Source organism: Coptis chinensis, chromosome 2, assembly GCF_015680905.1.
Source record: "Coptis chinensis isolate HL-2020 chromosome 2, ASM1568090v1, whole genome shotgun sequence".
Classification (NCBI taxonomy): domain Eukaryota; kingdom Viridiplantae; phylum Streptophyta; class Magnoliopsida; order Ranunculales; family Ranunculaceae; genus Coptis; species Coptis chinensis.
Window position 1 is genome coordinate 59867391 of NC_141457.1, and position 23523 is coordinate 59890913.

Below are 23523 nucleotides of genomic sequence, written 5' to 3' on the forward strand. Positions count from 1 at the left end.
ATAATGGACTTTGAAGCCTGAAATGCATAAAAACACATAATCAGTATTAAGTCTTACTTATTATTCACATAATTGGTCTAACAGTATGATTATTAAGGGGTTAAAACTACAGTTTTGGGCTCTTATCAACTAGCGTAGTAAATGACAATGGATTTGTCATTACGTCGTTGGCCTAGTACGGCGCCAATAGCAAAGTCGCTAGCGTCACACATCAGTTCGAATGGTTGAGACCAATTAGGGGGTTAAATGATAGGAGCGGTAGTCAGAGCGGTTTTTAGAGTATCAAAAGCTTGTTTGCAATTGAAATTGAAGTTGAAACGATCCTTAGCAGGAGATTGGTTAAGTGGTCGAAAGCAACTTTAGAAAAATCCTGAATGAATCTCCCCGTAAAACCAGGTGGCCTAAAAAGGCACGGATATCACGAACTGTATGTGGGAAAGGTAGCGAAGCAATTTTAACAATTTTAGCTTTATCGATCTCTATCCCATTCTTCGAAACAATATGACCTAGAACAAGTCCCTTGGTAATCATGAAATGACACTTCTCCCAATTGAGTACCGATTTTTTCTCGCGAACACGTTAATACTTTAGAAAGGTTGGATAAGCAGTTGTCAAAGGAATTTCCATAAATGGAAAAGTCGCCCATGAAGACTTCCATATAACGTTCCACCATATCACTAAAAAATGTGAAGCATGCAGCGTTGGAAAGTGCCTGGGGCATTACAAAGACCAAAAGGCATTCGTTTGTATGCAAAGGTTCCAAAGGGACATGTGAAAGTTGTCTTTTCTTGATCGATTGGATCGATGACAATTTGGAAGTATCCGAATAGCCATCGAAAACAAAGTAAGTATGACCGCAAAACGTTCTAGCATCCGGGTCAATGAATGGGAGAGGAAGTGATCTTTACGGCTTCCGACATTAAGTTTGTGATAGTCAATGCAAATTCTCCATTTCAAAGGAATGTGAGTGGAGATGCACTCACCATTTTCATTTTGTACAACTTGAATGCCGGACTTTTTGGGAACAACGTGGGATGGGACTAACCCAGTCCACTATCGAGATAGGGTATATGATACCCGTGATCAAGTAAACGTAAAACTTCCTCTCACTCACTTCCTTCATGGCGGATTAAAAGGCGTTGTGGTTCTCGCGAATGTCTTTGTGCCGGTCATCAAGATGTATCGCGATGCGTGCATATGCTAGGTCTATTCCCTTGATATCATCTAAGGACCATCCGACAGCGGAGCGGTGTTCACTTAATGACATGAATCAAACGTGTCTCTTCGCCGGTAGTCAAGTGAGCGAAATTATGATAGGGTGACTACCATCGAGATCGAGATGCACGTACTTCAAATCAGAGGGTAGAGGTTTTAAATCTGGAGTTGGAGGATTGGGGATCAAGGATTCATGAGGGATCATCTCTTCAATGGAAAAGAGCGAATCCGGTTCTTCGAATCAGGTTTGCAACGCAAAGATTAGGGTCAAATAGTGGTACTGACTCTAATAATGCATGGACATCCTTTATGTACGAGTCATCGTCAAACTCCGGATTATCAAAAGAAAGAAATTGGTGTATCTTGTTTGGGGGAAAAGAGTTTGTGAAATAATCATGTTCCGGACTATCAACCAAGCTAATCTCGCCTCCATTATAGGATCGGAAATCGTTTCATTAATTTGAACACGCTTGAGTTAAATGTAAAGGTTCTCAAAAGACAATGTCATTGAACCGCCCGACAATTTATGAGAGCGTTAACGGTTGCAAGAAAAGGACGCCCCAAGATGATAGGAATGGAGTCATAGGCCACTTCAGTATCTAAAATGACAAAATCAACCGCGGGTAGTAAAAATCTTAGACCTTGACTCGCGGACGTTCTCTACTATGCCCTTTGGGTACTTGATGGAGCCGATCCGCGAAGTTGCGCAGAGTCATATTGGTAGGTTTTAATTCATGAAGACCTAACCGCTTAAATAAGTAGTAGGGAAGTAGGTTAACACCGACACCTAGGTAAAAAGTCGCGGTAGCGGGTATACTTGTCACCCAACGCATGGTACGGTTGGTTGACACGGTCTTTGTACTTTACCACACCATTGGTAGTGGTAATAGAGGGAAATTGCTCGATGAGGAACGCTTGTTGAGAAACATTCAGACGCCGTTTGGTGGTGCACATGTCCTTCAAAAAACTTGGCATGCTTGGGTAAATTCTTAAAGCATCTAGGAAAGGTAAGTTTATGGTCAAATTTTTGAAGGTTTCACGGATCTCATCGAAATGTTCGCCACGCTTTGTTCTTTACCAAACGGGCTGGTGGAACGGAGCTTTGGGCTAAATCGCTTATAAGGATCGGTGGTATCTTTCCTAGGGACGTGGGTGTAGATTTGGAAGGTACAACTTCGTCCGCTATAGGTTGCGAGGTAGGAGTTGGAAGGACGCGTCGGTCGTGGCTTCCGTCGATTCCTCGTCCCGCATAATGATATTATTGTCGATGGTTCGCCAGAATGAAGAGTGGTAATGGCATTTACCTCACCCCGGCTTGGATTACTAGATCCCCGTGCATTGTTGAGTTCAAAGGCGGTGTTTGTAGGCTTAGGGTTTGAACCGCTTTGCCCAGGGGAACACGCCTTCCTTTGACTTTTATCCCGAAGCCAATGGTGAAGAGATCGTTAGATAGAAGCTAGGATTTGATTCTGTTGATTCATGTATGTCAGGAAAGTTTCAGCCGTTTTATCGGCTGTGGATTGTACCAGAGGAGCAGCAGGAACTAGTTCACGGTTATTATTCACGGTTTGATTTTGGTAGCCATATCCTTAATTAGCGGGAACAAGGTTGCGGTTGTTTTGGTACCCTATATTTACGTTGTTGGGAAAATTACTTTGCCCTTGCTGGAATGGCGGAGGATTTCCTTGACGATAGGAATTGTAGTTCGCGGGTGGTCGTAAAGGAACGTTGTTGACACCTGGATGAGCTTGTTGTTGGACAGGGTGCATTAGGGATGTTGAAAGCACAAGCCTCTTCGGATGTTGTCCCCAAGCTAAATTTGGATGTTGTCGCCAAGGTGCATTAGGGATGTTGAAAGCACAAGCCTCTTCAGAAGATTGGGGAGGGAACTCGTATACCAAATGACAATAAGAATCGGCGTGCTCAGGACTTAAGCAAATAGGGCATGGGGAAGCGTTGGCAGCCATGACCTGTTTGGGTTTTTGTTCATTTACTTGTACCGAAAGAGCATCGACCTTTTTGTTTAGGGACTCGATTAGAGTTTTTAATTCGGATCGGGTTTGACCTCGAACATAGGCGTAACTTTGCGAGAGTGTCTTTAGAAGATCTAGAAGAATCAAGTGTTTCCCCAATGGGTGCTTCATGAAGCCTGTTTCTCAAGAAAAGTGTATGCTTCAGTAGCGCCCTTGTCCATAAAACAACCGCCGTTCATGATATCTAATGTTTCCTTTTGATGGTCAAAGAGACCATTAAAGAATGAACGGACTAATACAACGGTGTCAAGTTGATGATGGGGACATTCGAGAAGCAGATCAGTAAATCTGCTCCATGCTTTCGAAAAGGATTCCCCGGGGCCGGGCGAAAAGAATTGAATCTTTTGAAGCATTTCTGTAGTTTTCTTCTGAGTATATAACTTTATCATGAATGTTTGTACGAGTTTGGCCCATGTGTCAATGGATTGCGGCGCTTGTCCGGCGAGCCAAACTGAAGCTTTATCAGCTAAGGTGAAGGGAAACAACCTAAGCAAGACTTGTTCGTTGGTAACTGTCGGATGGCGGAAAGTGGTGACTACTTGTTGCATCCGACGAAGATGATTGTACGGTTTTTCATGGTCTAAACCATGGTAAACAGGTAACAAACCGAAAATGTTTGGCGGAATGCGAAAATCACCTACAATCGATCGAAGTTTAATGCAGAAGCGTGTCCTTCCCCGTGAAGGTAGTATAGAACCGAAAGGGGTTTTCGATCGGTGGAGATTTTCCTCGACCATAATTAAAGGAGATAATGGCAACGGAGATGTTTGACGAGGTTGATTTACGGAGGAGGAACTATGTCTAGGAGATAACATAAACAGTTGTTTCTTGTATTTTCGACGGCGATATGTAAGTTCTAATTCCTTATGTTTACCAGACCGTAGTCTCATACAAATATAAATTTTAATTTAAGGCTCATAAGGAACTTAATAATGACCGGAGGTTTTAGAATTTAGGAAGGAGGGAGGTGAAGCACGTCTTCTTGAGCTATTGCTAACTCGAGCAGGTAAGCTAGGATAACATGTGAATATTCCAGCAACCAGGTCACCTGAGAGGATTGAGGGAGGTTGTCCGCGCTAGCACGTTCCTTAATTAGACAACCTCAATCTTTCGAGTTTCCTAGACACTGATGGAATATGATGATGATTTATGATGGTGTATTATGCGGGGTATTATTAAGATTATTAAGATGAAATTTTTAATTACTATGAATTTTTTTACGTAATTAATGTATTATGGAGACGTGATTCTGAAATATGCAATTAAAACGATAGATGCCAAAATAGAAACTAACTAACATATACTAGTTTACGCGAGAAAGTCTACATATGCAAATCTATATTACTTATAACGTGCAACTATATGTAAGTTATATGTGAGCTAGGGGAATGCCGAGAACTAACTCATGCAATTGAATACCGCAGATTGAATAGATGTAACATACATATACAAAAATATTCTAAGCAGGTGGTTTGAAGCTACGATATATATCCAAATATATTCGAATCATATTAATTGTGTTAACGTGAATATGTAATGACGAACCACCTTTACATGCAAGGAGTTCTCATGCCAACATACAAATATAATGAGGTAAAAACAGGTTATAGCAAATAATATCCTCGACAAAGTTTGAGGAGTTTAAGAGTTTGAAACACGGCGTCCATGATTCCTCGTGATAGCGATCGATTAACCCCGAGCTTATGCTTACTAGAAAACGGGACCGTGAGAGTCCAAAAAAAGAGTCGAAAAGGAAAGTGGCAGTACTGAAAATCGGAGTGTTGATACTCCAGGTTAGTCTCGCGGCTACTAATTCAGTCTCGCCTCGAGACTCTTTTGTGCATTTAGTACTTCAAATTCCTACAGAGTACTTAGATTGTGCTAATGAAAATAAACAAAACTTGGTTCACGGATATTTGTTAGTAGTAGAAAAAGTTAGGGTAAAGAGTTACGTAACTTCGTTAGTATTGTAAATGAAATGAAAATTAAAAAAGATGAGGAGGTAGGGAGGGGTTTTATGGATGTATTCTAATTATTATGTTAAGTCCAGAGTCATTCCCGCAGCGGCATCATTTGATTAACACGATTTTATTTCACGTTTATTGGTTTTCTTGATTAATTAAGTTTGAGGTCCACGGTTCAAGTCCGAAATCCAAAGACCCAAGTTCCAAGTCCAAAGTCCGCGGTATGCGTTTTTTCAAGTTACCTTACTCACGTGGGTTTGGTAGGATAAGTCGAGTAAGGGATCGCCCAAACCTTAGGCTCGGAAAAGGTTCACAATTTGGAATTACAACTTTTGGTGAGCAGGATTTTTAAGATTTTTTTAGTTGGTTTAATTAATTTTACGGTAATGCAATTAATGTAAATTACTACGGTGATTTTGATGTAGGTAAACAAAGATGGAGAAACAGGGAGAGAGTTAATCATGCTCATGCAAGAATCATTTTTCAACAGGTTTACTACCACATCACTACATCTCTAATTCGCCTCGTTCGGAGACGACGCCGAAGTATTGATCCCAGCGATGCCCACATCTCTAGGCCGCATTGCACTAGCATAAGGAGTTTAACTAATATCTCATCTCTCGGTATATTATTTCAGCTCCCGCCTCGATTTCACATCGGTGGACAAATTGGAGAGTCTGTTCGACACCGAGAGTCTGAAGAAGAGACTGCTCGAGCATCAAAGACTCTAAATTGGTACAGCCTCAGTCATTTTGGGACCGGATGTCTAATCTATGCCTAAATCCTAAGTAGTGATTCTAGAATATTAAAGAGTCAATCCGGATTTTCACACGAGCAGCATAACCCTCCCCCTGAGGGGATTAGCTCATGGTCATAGAAGGAATAATAAAACTTGTTGTATACATTAAGTAAATAAATGCAGGACAGGAATTAAACTAGAAAAGAAATGACTGTTATTAAGGGTAAAATAACTTACATTATTTAAGCTGCTAGAATGAAAATGACAGAATGTAAGTACTGAAAGAAAACAAACTAAAGCTAAGCGGATGCTAAAGCATGAAAATGCTGAAGGGGAAATAATGAAGGCGACCCCCTCATATATATAGGCGGATGTTTTGTGAAGCCTTAATTGAGTTTTGTTCGTTAGCTAATTGATTTGTTCAAAGTTTTGTTTTCATCTGTTATAACTTTTGTCTTTTACTTATTAAGTTTTCGTCCTTTTATGTTTTGTTTTCGTCTTTTAGCCCAATTCAATTCAAACATTAAATTGGTACGTGTCTTTCCTTTTGCAAGGTGGCACCAAATTGAACCCATCACTTGCCACCTGCCTATGCTGACTCGTCATGCCTTTGGGCCCGCAGAGTGGGTCCACTTAGTGTGTCGATGGCGGGCCGCCGATTTTGGCGTTTTTAACGACTTTGTCATTCTTTGCGCCAGAAGTTAATGTTCGGTCGCTATGACAACTTCACTAGCCAACGTTGGCATCTAGATTTATCCGATTTGAGCTTCAAAGTTTGTCGCTTCTTTATATGTGGACCCGCTCAAAGACCGGGTTTTGTTCTTTTGGAAACTTCGGCTTTAGTCGGGCTTTGTTGGGCTTCACGGGGTTGAGTGGGAAACTTCAAATATTTCAAAGATTCGCATTTCAATGCATGTTTTATCATTATATTCATTTTAATAATTGAAAACCCGCAAAAGTACGTAAAATATAATTATTACATGATTATTAAACACATAATCGACCAAAATGCTATGTCTCTCAGGGTTTAATATTACAGTTTTGGGTGCTTATCATTGTCGCTGGAACGAACTTACTCAACCTTAATCTGCTTCTTCTTCTGAAGTTGATGAGTGTAAAAGAATTTTGGCTCAATGTGTTTTGTTTTGTCTCTTTTTATAAATCCTTCTTGAATCTGGACTATACAAACTGCATTATCCTCATAAATAATGCTAGGAACACCTGTTATAGAAGGTAATTGACAAGAACTACGAATATGCCCAATTAAGAACTTTAGCCATACACATTCACGACTAGCTTCATGAAGAGCTAAAATTTCAGAGTGGTTAGAGGAAGTTGCCACTAAAGTTTGTTTAGTGGAACGCCAACAAATGGCAGCATTACCACTAAGAAATACATAACCAACTGTTTGGGAGCGACACTTGTGAGGATCTGACAGAAATCTTGAATCTGCATATCCCACAAACTTGGAACCTCCAGAATCCTTTGAGTAAAACAAACCTAAATCTGTGGTTCCATGTAGATATCTTAAGACATGTTTTACGCCGTTCCAGTATCTTTTAGTAGGCGCTGAGCTGTACTTGGCTAATAAATTTACAGAAAAAGAAATGTCCGGTCTAGTGCATTATGCTAGATACATTAATGCACCAATTTCACTCAAGTATGGTACTTCAGGACCCAATACTTCTTCATTTTCTTCTTTGGGGCGATATGGGTCTTTTTCTGTATTCAATGACCGGACGACCATTAGGGTACTTAATGGATGTGCCTTGTCCATATGAAAATGTTTCAAAACATTCTTGGTGTAATTAGTCTGGTGGACTAATACACCATTAGAACTTCTCTCAATCTGCAAGCCGAGACAAAGTCTTGTTTCCCCACGGTCTTTCATATCAAATTCCTTCTTTAGGTATTGAGCAGTTATCTCGAGCTCTTCCGGAGTTCCAATCAAATTTATGTCATCCACATAAACGGCTAGTATTGCAAATCCATTTAAGGATTTCTTTATAAAGACACATGGGCAAATTGCATTGTTTGCATACCCTTCCTTAGACAAATATTCACTAAGACGATTGTACCACAATCGTCCGGATTGTTTCAAACCATACAATGAACGTCTTAATTTAATTGAGTACGCATTCTTGATTTTGCTTCGGGCAAACCAAATCCTTCAGGGGATTTTCATGTAAATATCTTTGTCTATGTCCTCATACAAGTAGGTAGTCACTACATCTATGAGTCTCATATCTAAGCTTTTGGAAACTGCTAAACTTATTAGATATCTGAAAGTTGTAGTGTCCATAACAGGAGAGTATGTTTCTTCATAATCAATCTTAGGTTTCTGCAGAAAACCTTGTGCCACAAGACGTGCCTTATATCGAGAAATTTCATTTTTCTCGTTTCACCTATAGGTCCAAATACACCACGTTTATTTAGAGACTCTAATTCTGCCTTGATGGTTTAGTTTTGTCATTGCCATTGGATATTTCAGTAGCTACCGTATATGTAAATACATCATCGATGGTCATATCCTTTCTGTCCCACACTTCTCCCAAATACGCATGGAATATTGAGATCTCATCATTTTCTGGTACCAGTTCTTCTTCAGGGATTTCCATAGTTAATTCGTTCATAACCTCTACCGGGGTTGATAAGAGCCCAAAACTGTAGTTTCAACTCTATAACAGTCATACTTTTAGACCAATTATGTGAGTAATAATTAAGAGTTAACACTGATTACGTGTTTTTATGCATTTCAGGTTTCAAAGTCCATTATGTGCAGAAATGTGCCACTTTAGCGAGATAAAGGAGCTAAGGTCAGTTACCAAGGAGTTCCGTGATTAAAGGCCTAGATTCAAGAATACAAAGCCTTCCTAAAGCCCGGTCAAAAGCTAAAAAGTCGACACGGGCTGAAATAGCACACAAGTCAGCAGAACTTCCGAAGACCGTATCTTTGGACTCAGACCTCGGAATGGGGCCTACCTTATGTCAAAACTGCCGGCTCGAAAAGAGCTTTCCAATGGTCCAAGCCTTGACCCAATCAGAGGAGCAGAAGTGGATGAAAAGTCTGTTGAAGCCAACTGCAGCTGAAGAGGCCTTTTTGGACTGAAAGAATGGGGTTTTGGGCCTGATTCTCTGGCCCAAAACATGGCTCCAAGCCCATGCACGATTTTTGGATCTGGACATATAAAAACCAAAGCTTAGCTCTTTGTTAATGGTAGCTAGTTAGACCTAAAACAATATAGATAATTCTAGATCTAGTTTAATTAATTAAATTAAGTTTTAGTTCCATTTTCAATTCTTGTTTTAGATTAAGTTTTTGAATCATTGTTCTTGATTGATTAGATAAATAAAATAGTTATTTTATCAATTTGAATTGTGTTATTTCAATCTATTAGATCTAGTTTTAATTATTGTTGGTTACCATTTCTTAGTTGTTAATTAGAATTTAATCATTGTTTAATTAGATTAGTAAATTTGAATCTTGATAATATGTTTAGTTTAGATTCATATGGGAATGATTTATGAATGATTCAAGGCTAAAACCTCCATTAGAGGGGTTGATGAAGCCTTGATGAAAACTTAGTGGTATAGTGTAGAAGCATTGTAGAGTCTATTCCAATCTAGAAGGTCGTGATTAAGCCATGAGAATGGGTGGGACGACCTCACATGCTAGTTAGTACTTTCGGTAGAAATGCCATGAACACTAGGGATTAGAACTTCGAATTTCTTCTTGTGAGAACGAAGAATCGAGATACAAGAATCTATGCTAAGCTATTAAGTTGGATTCGAGGTGGATTCAATTCCCCTCTAATCCTTTATCTAGATTCAAAACAATCATATTGCCATAGCATTCGTAGTTAGATTCAACATAATCACTTTCATATAGGTATCGTAGTATAACACACCTTCGTAAAGCTCTCATTGACTTAAAGACCGATTAATTAGATTAGCAAACAATTCCACGGGTAAAGATAAAATTGAATAGCTTACCTACGAAATGAACGTTGAATCTCAAAACGTAAGTAAACTAAAACTAATCTTATGTGTCTAATTTATCAAAGATTTCTCTACTCTCAATCCCTTGAGATATAGTGGAGTAAGAAGTTCGTTCCACTCCTAGTGCTCTAGCATGGAATGTTTTCTAGTCTAATTGATCAGTCTTAAAGTCAATGAGAGCTTTACGAAGGTGTGTTATACTACGATACCTATATGAAAGTGATTATGTTGAATCTAACTACTTAATGCTATGGCAATATGATTGTTTTGAATCTAAATAAAGGATTTAGAGGGAATTGAATCCACCTCGAATCCAACTTAATAGCTTAGCATAGATTCTTGTATCTCGATTCTTACGTTCTCAATGCAAGAAATTCGAAGTTCTAATCCCCTAGTGTTCATGGCATTTCTACCGAGTAGTACTAACTAGCATGTGAGGTCGCCCACCCATTCTCATGGCTTAATCACAACCTTCTAGATTGGAATAGACTCTACAATGCTTCTACACTATACCACTAAGTTTTCATCAAGGCTTCATCAACCCCTCTAATGGAGGTTTTAGCCTTGAATCATTCCGCAATCATTCCCATATGAATCTAAACTAAACATATTATCAAGATTCGAAATTTACTAATCTAATTAAACAATGATTAAATTCTAATTAACAACTAAGAAATGGTAACCAACAATAAGTAAAACTAGATCTAATAGATTGAAATAACACAATTCAAAATTGATAAAATAACTATTTTATTTATCTAATCAATCAAGAACAATGATTCAAAAACTTAATCTAAAACAAGAATTGAAAATGGAACTAAAACTTAATTTAATTAATTAAACTAGATCTAGAATTATCTATATTGTTTTAGGTCTAACAAGCTACCATTAACAAAGAGCTAAGCTTTGGTTTTTATATGTCCAGATCCAAAAATCGTGCATGGGCTTGGAGCCATGTTTTGGGCCAGAGAATCAGGCCCAAAACCCCATTCTTTCAGTCTAAAAAGGCCTCTTCAGCTGCAATTGGCTTCAACAGACTTTTCGTCCACTTTTACTCCTCTGATTGGGTCAAGGTTTGGACCATTGGAAAGCTCTTTCCGAGTCGACCGTTTTGACATAAGGTAGGCCCCATTCCGAGGTCTGAGTCCAAAGATAATGACGCCTTCGGAAGTTCTCTGACTTGTGTCTTTGTTTTCGCGGTCGACTTTTCAACTTTGACCGGGCTTTAGGAAGGCTTTGTATTCTTGAATCTAGGCCTTTAATCATGGAACTCCTTAGTAACCGACCTTAGCTCCTTTATCTCGCTAAAAGTGGCACATTTCTACACATTAATGGACTTTGAAACCCGAAATGCATAAAACACGTGAATCGTCGGTGTTAACTCTTAATTATCACTCACATAATCGGGTCTAAAAGTATGATCTGATATAGGGTTAAAACTACAGTTTTGGGCTCTTATCAAACCACCCCAAACAGCATTTTGCTTGTCCTCAAGCAAAGATGAGAAATTAGAATAAGTGACCAAAAATGGAGTTCTATCTACTCGTTTATTTGAGTGCGATTGCATTGACCATATGCAACAAGGCCTTAAACCACTAGGAATTCCCTAGTGGACGAAGTTATAACCCTCATTGAGAGTTTTTCGTGAAGGTACTCACAAACTTCAACTATACTACAACGACTAAGAAATAAAACTATTGTTTCCTCATTCATGTCTCAAAAATTATTTATACATCTCACTAGCAATGAATACAGAATAATCATGTCGAAACCTAAGCTAATATATGCATAATAATCAATCATCTACAAATAAACATATATACAATGAGTAATACTATGAAATGTCTAGCAAGTTCGTTTATGAAAACTCGGAATAGCGTCCTTAAGTAGGTCCTCACATAAATGTCAAGACAAAAACCACTCTGATTTTTCCGCTCAAGTTTTGCTACTCCAGTGTGCAGTGACACACTTTACCTTACAATCTCAATGACAACAAGGAAGCCGGAGTCGATCAAACACATCTGCCACTTACTATCACACTAACCTATTCCTAATTGAGCTAGAGGTCTTTATTAGGTGTTGCGGGGATTAGGAGATGGTTTAAGAAGGAATGAAGGAAATGGATATTCAAAAGGACAAGTTTGAGATAGTAGAGTCTTCATATTATGTAACTTAGAGAAAACCTTATTATTTACTTTTGCTTCTATACTTTGTTTCCATCCTTAGCCATTTTTTTTTTTCTTTTTCTTTGGCTTTTGACTTTTATTATTATTTTGGAGTTGTTATTTTATTTCTATTTTTATTTTTCTTTTCTTTGGATGGGAACTTCTTTTCTTTATTTTCTCAAGCAATTAACTAACTTTTGTTTACACCGGTTTTTTCTTTTTCTTCCTTATTCTATTTCAGGACTTATTCTAGATTGGGTAGGTTTTTTTTTTTTTTTTTTTTTTTTTTTTGTAACGAGGGTAAAAGGATTTGTGGTTTATGAAAGGCTAAAGAAAGGCTCGAGGGGCTTACTAGCGGGAAAATAATTCATAGGTTTGAATTTACGGCTATATCGATCCAAAGAGGGCCTAAATTCTCGCTTTTTAGATATGGTTTAGTGATCAAGCAAGTGGGCGTGTGATTTCTCTATCCGGATTTTACTTCTCCCTTTGTGTCATTTCTCAAATGTTTATTTCGTATATAAGGCTTTTTAGGCTATATTCTCACATGATTTGTAGAATAAGTACTCTAGCCTAGATTTCAGAAACTTACTGCTAACAATCATAGATACTCATGTAATATATTTATAGATAGATACAAAGATTATTACATACATATTAACCCAAGTTTCTAACAATTATTCTAATGCAAAAACTACGTGAGACTTCTAGATTGTTAAGAGCATAGAGAAAGAAAACAATACCAATATTCCTAAGTGTATATCATAACTTATTTATTTATATTTTTGAAAATTTTTGAATTTTTTTGAAACTTTAACTAGAAAACAAATGCATATTATACATATCTATATCCTAACAGATGCCTTAATTACCGCGGTTTCTATGCCCCCAAAACAAGAATCATGCTTTGTCCTCAAAGTATTGTAAATAAAGAGGGTAAGAAAAATACCATTGAAACGCGCGAAATTGAGGAAACATCCGCAAAACAAAGTTAGAACGCACTAATATAGGAAATAAAAACCGACGCGAACTCTATAAGAGTTCCACCCATTATGGGGTTAACGAATTAAATTGCTTGGGACATAAGCGCATTACACTAACAAAACTAAAAACTTACCTTATCCCCCTTTAAGCATCCTCTTCCTCGTTAGTGAGACGAGGTTCCTTCGCGATCCTGCCGGTCCATTGTAATTTGCCAAGCTTGCCGCCGGTTATCATCTACTAATGCTAACCTGTTAAGTGTTATCATGTCCGATGGGATGTACGGGCAACCAAATGATGGCTGTGACTTGCCATCCCGCCAAGTCATTATTCGCGGAACGTTTTAACCACTCCGGTGTGGGTCTCATGACTTCAACCCTTTTCCAATCTGTGAATTGTGCACGAATCAGGGTAAACAACTACGCATGATGCACTTACCAAAAACAGGCATAAGAAGATACTTTTACTTCATGGTTTGGGCTCTCTTTAAGACTAGCGACTAATACTCGGGGAATGTCATATCGGGCGACCCCCTCGGCTAGAGCGAGGAAAATGTCACCAGCAGATCTTGTTTGCAGAAATGAAGCGCCATTCCCCAAAAATATTCATCGGGATGAATAACATGGTGGTGCCTACGTTTAGGAAAGGCTACCGGCGGTAATGCTATATATCGCCTGGTCCATTACTCGAAATACCCTCCCCCATAATACTCATGGAAATATGTATAATCATAAAGATATGCATTATCGGTCATATACGCCCATGTGTGAACAGGATCGGTATTGGTAATCCCAAACTAGAGCGACCACATTTTTATCGAATTGATGTGTCATGGTCCTCGACTACGATGAGAATTCTTGTTCTCCATCCCCGATTACAATAGAATTTAACATGGTCGTAGAAATAAGCGAAGTTGTGGTGAATATGAATCGTCATCACTTACCGGTAGATGACACCATCCTATGCGGAGGATTCTTTTCGGAACCAATGTCCATAGTCACCGGTGCCCAACACATCTTTGAAGGACTGTTCGAGGTATGACTATAGGAGATGTCATCACAATAACTCTTTGAATAGCTCCACAAAAATCCACGGAATGACCGTCTGAAAATTGGAATTTTCAGCGTTAAGAGAAGCGCGGCAGGGGCAGCTTCGTGTGTTAATGCTTTTACAGGTGTTTTGCTGGTCGCGAATTGCGCTCGACAAAATTTTCGAAAATGTAATGTCGAAAGCGCGGCTCGGCGAAGGCTGGTGGCGCTCGTAGAGTGCTTGAACCGGAGTTTAGAGCAAAAAAAAAGAAAAACTTGGAGTGGAAGGTGCGGGATGATGGTGGGATGTAGTGTGGTTTGTTAGTGTAGAAAGAAAGGAGTTTAAATAGGTTACGAGCTACCAAAGCGAATGGGGAAGTTCCCAAATTTGTTTGAAGGCAATTTTAAATAGGAAAATTCCGGGAAAAATTACACCGGTTTGATAAGAGCCCAAAACTGTAGTTTTAACCCTATAACAGTCATACTTTTAGACCGATTATGTGAGTAATAATTAAGAGTTAACACCGACACGTGTTTTATGCATTCGGGTTTCAAAGTCTATTATGTGCGTAAAATGTGCCACTTTAGCAGAGATAAAGGAGCTAAGGTCGGGTTACTATGGAGTTCGTGATTAAAGGCCTAGATTCAAGAAGACAAAGCCTTCCCAAAGCCCGGTCAAAAGCTGAAAAGTCGACCGCGGTGAAAATAAAGACACAAGTCGTGAGAACTTCCGAAGGCCGTATCTTTGGACTCGGACCTCAGAATGGGGCCTACCTTATGTCAAAACGGCCGACTCGGAAAGAGCTTTCCAATGGTCCAAGCCTTGACCCAATCAGAGGAGCAGAAGTGAACGAAAAGTCTGTTGAAACCAACTGCAGCTGAAGATGCCTTTTTGAATTTGAAAGAATGGGGTTTTGGGCACGATTCTTCCGCCCAAAACATGGCTCCAAGCCCATGCACGATTTTTGGATCTGAACATATAAAACCAAAGCTTAGCTCTTTGTTAATGGTAGCTAGTTAGACCTAAAACAATATAGATAATTCTAGATCTAGTTTAATTAATTAAATTAAGTTTTAGTTCCATTTTCAATTCTTGTTTTAGATTAAGTTTTTGAATCATTGTTCTTAATTGATTAGATAAATAAAATAGTTATTTTATCAATTTTGAATTGTGTTATTTCAATCTATTAGATCTAGTTTTAATTATTGTTGGTTACCATTTCTTAGTTGTTAATTAGAATTTAATCATTGTTTAATTAGATTAGTAAATTTTGAATCTTGATAATATGTTTAGTTTAAATTCATATGGGAATGATTGCGGAATGATTCAAGGCTAAAATCTCCATTAAAGGGGTTGATGAAGCCTTGATGAAAACTTAGTGGTATAGTGTAGAAGCATTGTAGAGTCTATTCCAATCTAGAAGGTCGCGGATTAAGCCATGAGAATGGGTGGGACTGACCTCACATGCTAGTTAGTACTTTCGGTAGAAATGCCATGAACACTAGGGATTAGAACTCGAATTTCTTGCCAGTGAGAACGTAAGAATCAAGATACAAGAATCTATGCTACGCTTATTAAGTTGGATTCGAGGTGGATTCAATTCCCTCTAATCCTTTTATCTAGATTCAAAACAATCATATTGCCATAGCATTAAGTAGTTAGATTCAACATAATCACTTTCATATAGGTATCAGAGTATAACACACCTTACCATAAAGCTCTCATTGACTTTTAAGGTACGATCAATTAGACTAGAAAACATTCCATGCTAGAGCACTAGGAGTGGAACGAACTTCTTACTCCACTATATCTCAAGGGATTGAAAGTAGAGAAATCTTTGATAAATTAGACACATAAGATTAGTTTTAGTTTACTTTTACGTTTTGAGATTCAACGTTCATTTTAGTAGGTAAGCTATTCAATTTTATCTTTATCAAATGGCAATGGCTGCCATCTTAGTTGCACTTTAGCATTGTTTTCATAGTAGAATTATTCATTTTTAAAGTCCCATTAGACCCACCCACCCTTGTTTGATTCATACTGTGGTTATCCGTTTCAGCGTTGAAAAAGTTCCGACAAATTTACACCTGGAGTGCGTGGCACTGTAAGCGAGCGCCTGCACCTTATAGTTGGAACACTTTAGCGACCGCCCTATTTTCTTGGACCATTTAACGACCACCCCTCTCTGTGCCGACAGGTACCTCTATGCCGATAGACGCTGCGCTAAAAAAAAATCCCGGATTTCAATAGGTTTGTTTTAAACTTTGATTTTTAAGTTTTTCGGTGTTCTAACTTGTTATTTACACTGAACACGCCTAAACAAAGGCGCTATTCATAAGCGAAGCAAGGGACGCTTATCAGGTATTCCTTTCTTCCATACCTGCATCTCCAGTTAGAGGCTCATACTAATATATCAAGATTGTTTGGATTGTTTTCGTGTTTAGACTTAGACTTGCATGAGATTAAAGGTCCGTCGGAGAAAAACATAACGTAATTAACCGTCAACAAACAAACATATCGAAAGTATACCAATCACTACACCTCTAACTACTATCCCACCAACCATACGACATAATGGCTGAAGAAAAGAGACTCCTCTCCGACTTCTACAAAGCTTTGGCGATAGCCCTAAATCTTGCATCGTTCTAGAGACCAGATTGGGGATTTTCAAATCCCCCAAACATATTTAATTTGTTACCCGTTTTCCATGGTTTAGGCCATGAAAACCTTACCAACACATGCGTGGGATTGAACAAGTTCTTACAACATTCCATCATCCTACGGTCAAGTGCGGAACAAATTAAACCGAAGGTATTTCCCTTCACCTTAGCCGATAAATTGGGCGTCTTGGTTAAGCGGTTGGCGCCCTAACTCTCGTGGACTCGTGGGCTAAACTTGTTCACCTATTTATGGAACATTTTACCCACCCCTAAAGGCGGATGAGATGCTTTCCAAGATTCATTTTTTTTTAGAGAATCCTCATGAATCATTTTCTAAGGCTTGGAATCGTTTCACCGACCGCTTATAGATTGTCCACACCATAACCTAGCAAAAGACACGTTAGTTAAAGTGCCTTTTTCAAAGGACTTCAACATCACCATAAAGAAGTCCTTGACATAATGAATGGGGATAGTTTCCTAAGTAAAGGAGCCTCGAGGAGGCTTACAAATTTTAGAAGAACAAACTAAACGCAAATAACAATTGGGAGTGATGATATCCCCGCTCTGCTAGTTCCTCTTCCTTGATTAAGGCGCCGGTATGTTTGAGATGAAACCCGATCCGAACTTAAAAATTTAATCAAATCTCTAACTAAAAGGTAGAGGCTATTTCTATTCAACAAAGCCTATCCCCGTCATGAATGTCAACTCCAACCCATGTAATTTCTTTTGAGTCCTGAAAGCACCCCCGACTCTATTGTCCTCTCGCTATGAACAACAACAATTAGAGCAAGATAATGTTTTCTCCATTAATAACTATCCTATTCCTAATGCCCCATGGGAGACAACATCCCAACTTTAGTTGGCGTAAACAATCAACAAGTTACACCTCCGGGTTTAATAACCAAAATGTTAGGCAAGCAAACAACTATAATCAAGCTCCACCTAGGCAAGGGCGGGGACAAGGTCAAGGAAATTATAATAATTATAACAAAGCTTAAACCCGCGACAAGGTGTAGCACAAGGTCGAGTAATTATAATAGTTATAATACTAATAGAGGTATCGTTAGGTTAACAATAGTAACTATCAAAACCCACCCATAAATAATCAACGTGAGATAGTTCAAATCGCGACCACGCGGACTACTACACCTACACAACCGGACCGTATCGACGCCTTTATCGAGGTTACCCAACAACTTTTCTAATCAATGACTCAATCAAATCACCAGATCTTACAATCCATAAATCGGGGCATACAACAATTGGCCCAAAAGCCCAACCAAAAGTGTTTCGGGACAAGCTATACCAAACCCAAAAAACAAACCACGACCTTTGAGGTAAGCGGTAATACTAGTATGGAAAGCGACAATGGTAGGTGACGAATGCCATCACCACTCGGATTCGGAAGAGTGGTTGATAACAAAGTAACTATTTATAGTTACCCCATGATACTCCACACCGGATATCGAACTAGATGCGAAATAGAAGCTGAAGAGCTACCCACGGTAGAGGTACCGGTTAAACCACAACCTAAGAAAAGGAAAGCCAAGGTAACAAATCAAATTGAGCCATGCAGCTAAATATAGAGCAAAACCACCATTCCCGGTTGTACCATGCTAACCAGGATACAAACTTCGAGGAGATTAGAACGCTTCAAGAATCTAACGATAAACCTTCCTTTTCTCGGCCATTAAAACTACACCTAATCACGCTTAAGTTTTTAAAAGGAGTTGTGCACTATGTCTATGATTTTAAGAATTTTAATTTTATTTTTATTTGTTAAGAAACACGAAAAACAATAAATACATAATTCACTCCATAGAGGAACATGACTCAAAAATCGAAAAACATGCGAAAGTGGAAAACGTGAATTATATGAACTCGGACTTAGGATCCGGTGCTTACACCACACACTCCATAGGGAGGGCCCTACACCTGAATGGTGCACTTACCATTAAATGGAAGTGAAAGGAAGTACACCAATGACAAGGGTCATTCCTCATATATAGGGTCCCGTAAAAGGACTTCCTCTATATCGTGGGGCGGTTCGTGGAAAATGTTTTAACCGTTGACCGTTAACTTGAAAGGTACTTTGTTGTCCTTGGGATTTACCAAGGTAATTGCCCCGTAAGGGTGACTTCAAAACTTAAAAGGGCCGGACCAACGGGTTTTAGTTTCCCTCGAAAAATATATAGACGGGAGTTGTAAAGCAAAAACCTTTTGTCCGACTACAAAACTCTTTCTTGCTAAGATATGCTTATCATGAACACGCTTCATGTTGGCTTTATAATCCTTCATGAGATCGTAAGAATCGCTACAGATTTCTTCAAGCTCATTTAATTGTAACTTGCGCTTGACACCCGCCTCATCAATATTGTAGTTAAGGCTTTTATAGCCCACGAGCACGGTGCTCTAATTCAACCGGCAAATGACATGGTTTCCCAAATACAAGTCTAAAGGGAGACATACCTATAGGGGTTTTGAAAGCAGTTCTATATGCCCATAAGGCATCCGATAGACGCTTGACCATTCTTTCCTATCGGGGTTTACCGTTGTTTCTAAAATCTTTTTGATTTCCTATTAAAAACTTCTACTTGTCCGCTAGTTTGTGGATGATAAGGAGTTGCTACTTTGTGTGTAACTCCATACTTTTTCACTAGGGATGCAACAACTCTGCTTGGTAAATGTGTTCCCCATCACTAATGATGGCTTTAGGAATGCCAAACCTACAGAAAAAATGTATTCTTTAATAAAAATACCACGGTCTTATGGTCATTGCTACGGCAAGCTAGTGGTCTCTATCTATTTAGACACGAGTCCACGGCAACTAGAATATAAATATAACCGTGGAAACAGGAAAGGGCCCATGAAATCAATACCCCAAACATCAAAATTTTACTATCAAGATTGGATTTAATGGCATCATATTACGCCAGTGGATTCGCCCAAGTTGTTGGCAACGAATACACGCCTTGCAATGCACTTGGGCATCCTTAAAAAGGGTAGGCCAATAAAATCCATTATTGAAGAACTTTAGCGGCTGTTTTCATTCCGCTTAAAGTGGCCACCACACTTTTGTCATGGCGAACGATAAAACTTCATTATATTCCCATTGGGGAATGCAACGACGAATAATCTGATCCGCATGACAATACTTAAAAAGGTAGGGCTCATCCCAAGAGTATAACTTGACTCGCCAAGAACTTCTTACGCTCATTTCTTGTCCAATTATAAGGCATAACATCAGCCGCTAAATAATTTTACGATGTCCGCGATACCATGGTGATGAAAAATAGCATACGATGCTCATCGTGAAAAGAACCCATGGACTCGAATCACTACTATCGCCATTTGTAAGTCTAGATAAGTGGTCGCAACTACGCTTTCGACCCTCTTTGTCCTTTATTTCTAATGTGAACTCTTGCAGAGAAGAATCCATCGATTAATCTCGCTAGCATCCTTCTTTGCAAGAAGGTACCTAAGGTCTGCATGGTCCGTCCGTAAACTAAAGTTTTAGAACCAACCAAAATAAGGATCTAAACTTATCTAAAGCATAAATGACAGCTAAGAATTCTTTTTCAAGAGTTGAATAATTCCGCTTGAGCATCGCTTAATGTTTTACTAGCATAATAAATAACAGTGGACTTATTATCTAGTTTCGTCCCCAAGACAAAGACTAACCGTGATAGTCACTAGCATCACACATGAGTTCGAAAGGTTTAGACCAATCGAGGTCAGATAATAGGTGCAAGTGGTTAGGGAGGCTTTTAAGGTTTCAAAAAGCCCGCTTACGCTTAAAATTAAAATCAAAGATTGCATCCTTCAAAAGCAGGTTAGTTAAAGGCCTAGCTATTTTCGAAAAATCTTTAATGAAACGCCTATAAAACCCTGCATGGCCTAGAAAGGTTCTAATCTCACCTGACAACCGTGGTTTAGGTAGGGTCGCTATCTTATCTAGTTTGGCTTTATCTACTTCGATGCCATCACTAGATACAATATGACCTAGTACTATGCCCTTTTGACCATGAAATGACACTTTTCCCAATTTAAAACGAGGCTCTTTTCTTCACACCGTCAAGACCTTAGACAAAGTTAGACAAACATTCTGTAAAGGAGTCTCCATAGATAGAAAAATCATCCATGAACACTTCCATAAAGCTCTACCATGTCACTAAATATATGAAGCATACATCACTGGAAGGTACCGTGGGGCATTACAAAGGCCAAAAGGCATTCGCTTATAGGCATATGTTCCGGGACATGTGAAAGTTGTCTTTTTTGGTCATCAATATCAATAATAATCTGAAAATAGCCGAGTAGCCATCCGTAAAACAATAAAAGGCATGACTAGCTAGACGCTCTAGCATCCGATCTATAAATGGTAAGGGAAAGTGGTCCTTTCGTGTCATAGCATTTAAATGTCCTCAGAATCAATACAGATTCTCCATTTCATAGGACCTTGAGTGACAACATAGTCACCCTTCCCCGCTACGCACCATGGTAACTCCCCGATTTCTTAGGAACTACATGAATGGGACTTACCCATTCGCTATCGGAGATTGGGTATATAATACCCGCGATCGAAAGTAATCGCAAAGACTTCTTCCCTAACCACCTCTTTCATGGCAGGGTTCAAGCGACGCGAGGTTCGCGAGAAGTCTTCGCGGTTATCCTCCAAATGGATAATGATGAGTGCAAACATTGGGGTCAATTCCTTAATATCGGCTAGGGACCAACCAATCGCAGACCGATGTTCCCTAATCACCCTTATTAAACATGTCTCTTCATCCTTAGTTAACAGAGAAGATATAATTATCGGGTGACTACCATCCGGATCAAGTTGAATATATTTTAACCCCGGGAAGAGGTTTAAGCACTAGTGTGGACGGAATGTCCGCCGATGTTTCATAAGTGTCCTTATCTTAGCGTAATGAAGACTTGCTTAGGTAGCAAGTCTTCGTAATCGATATATGGAGCAACCGACGGGTCTACAATTGGTGTGGACTCCGTGGATGGTGTTGACTTCCTCTAAGTAGGAGTCATTTACAAAATCGAAGTTCCAAAAAGAAAGGAATTTGTACATATTGTTTTCGTGAAACGTGTTGTTAAAATAATCTTGAGCTAAACTCTCGATCATGCTAACCTCCCCATCTACGCATCGAATCCGGGTAACTGTTTCATCATTTTAAAAACTTTTACCTCGACATGCATGATGGCCAAAAGATAAGGACATCTTTCCATCACGACAATTTATAAAGCGCATTGGCAGTTGCCAAGAAGGGGCGCCCTAAAATGATCGATACAGAGTCATTAGCTTAATTCCGTGATCGAGGATAACAAAATCGCCAGGATAGTAGAAATCCCAACCTTAACAAGCACGCTTTCCACTACACCTTTAGGATACTTAATTGACCGTCCGCTAATTGCAACGCTATTTTTGTAGGTTGCATTTCCGTGACCTATTTGTTTATACAAGTAATACGGGAGTAAGTTAACACTCGCCCCCGTGTCTAATAAAGGCGTCGTCGCGGTGGGAATCTCCTAAGGTGCATTTTACAAAGAGGGGACTACCTGGGTCCTTGTACTTAACAATTCCATTATTTTCGGATAAAGTTGGGAACCGTCCGCTTAAAAAGGCGCCTTTTAGGTATGTTGGTCTTACGCCTAGTAGTGCACAACTCTTTAAGAAACTTAGCGTGGTTAGGTAGCTTTTAATAGCTTCGAAAAAGGAAGGTTTATCGTTAGATTCTTGAAAACGCTCCTAATTTCCTCAAAGTTTGTATCCCCGGTTAGCATGGCTAATTTTTGAGGGAACGGTGGTTTCGCTTCTATATTTAGTGTATGGCTCGACTTGAAGTGTAACCTTGGCTTTCGTTTCTTAGGTTGTGGTTTAACCGGGACCTCTACAAAGGGTAGGTTCTTCAGTTTCTATTTCGGTATCTAGTTCGATATCCGTGTAGGGAGTAATCGATGGGGTAACTATAGGCATAGCTACTTTAGTTATCAACCACTCTTCCGTGAGGAGAGAGTGGTGATGGCATTTAGGTCACCTACAATTGTAGTTTCCGCACTAGAATTACCGCTTACCTCAAAGGTCGTGGTTTGCTGTTTTAGGGTTTGGTATTGCTTGTCCCGGAAACACGCCTTTTGGTTGGGCTTTCGCTTAGGCTAATTGTTGTATGCCCTGATTTATGGATTGTAAAATCTGTTGGTTTGATTGAGTCATTGTCCGAAAAGTTGTTGGGTAACTTGTATAAAGGCGCCGATACGATCCGGTTGTGTAGGTGTAGTAGTCACGGGTGGTGTGATCGAACTATCTCTCGCTGATTATTTATGGGTGGGTTGTGATAGTTATTATTATTAACCTAAACGATACCTCTATTGGTATTATAATTATTATAATTATTCTGACCTTGTGCTTGACCTTGTCGTGGTTGGCGCTTTGGTTGTTATAATTATTATAATTCCCTTGACCTTGTCCTTGTCCTTGTCCTTGCCTAGGTGGAGCTTGGTTATAATTGTTTGCTTGCCTAACGCTTTTGATTATTGTACCACTGGAGGTGTTACTTGTTGATTATTTCTCCAACCTAAGTTGGGATGTTGTCTCCAAGGGCGTTAGGAATAGGATAGTTATTAATAGAGTAAACATTATCTTGTTCCGTGGTTGTTGTTCATAAGCTAGAGGACAATAATCGCCGTGGTGCTCGGACTCAAACAGAAATTACATGGGTTGGAGTT